This window comes from Penaeus monodon, chromosome 32 (assembly GCF_015228065.2).
Source record: "Penaeus monodon isolate SGIC_2016 chromosome 32, NSTDA_Pmon_1, whole genome shotgun sequence".
NCBI classification, from domain to species: Eukaryota; Metazoa; Arthropoda; class Malacostraca; order Decapoda; family Penaeidae; genus Penaeus; species Penaeus monodon.
The window spans coordinates 36,239,344-36,239,723 of record NC_051417.1 but is presented as its reverse complement, the minus strand read 5'-3'; positions in this window follow the sequence as shown (position 1 = coordinate 36,239,723).

Here is a 380-nt window from a genome sequence, read left to right as displayed (position 1 = left end):
TACTATATTAATGGTAATAATATTGATGATACTGATACTATTATTATTTCATCATCACGTGTATATGTAGCTATAAAATTCAAATGGCTGACTACCTTTTAAATAAATCATTGTTATCAGACAAAATTTCAAGTAAAGAAAATAGTATTTACTCACAAGCTGTAATTCCATCACAATAGTTGTACAAAAAAGGAACTTTGTGTTTTTAACTTAGGCGAGAGGCCAGCGCAAGAGCCACCCCGAACTTAAAGTAAACTTAAAGTGAATTTGCTCCGCCACGACCACCGCTCGGACACATCCTCCCTGATTCCGGAACTCATGTTGATGCTGTTTTGTTTGTATTAAAAATGCTTTAGCGCCATGTCGATCAATCTACGTGC